Consider the following 215-nt stretch of genomic DNA (forward strand, 5'->3'; position numbering starts at 1 on the left):
GCTGATTTCTCCTATTTAATCTGGGCTCTGTGACTGCTTCACCAATGAAATAAACTGTGTCAGTTACAGGCTCTTAAGAAGGCTGAGGTGAATGGATTGCCTGAGCCCGCGGGTTTGAGACTGGCCTGGGCAGCGAGACTTCATCTCTACAATAAATCAAAAAATCAGCGGGGCGTGGTAGCACATGCCTGTAATTCCGGCTACTTGGAAGGCTG

Source organism: Carlito syrichta, unplaced genomic scaffold (assembly GCF_000164805.1).
Source record: "Carlito syrichta isolate Samal-C Ts95f unplaced genomic scaffold, Tarsius_syrichta-2.0.1 Scaffold127862, whole genome shotgun sequence".
Classification (NCBI taxonomy): domain Eukaryota; kingdom Metazoa; phylum Chordata; class Mammalia; order Primates; family Tarsiidae; genus Carlito; species Carlito syrichta.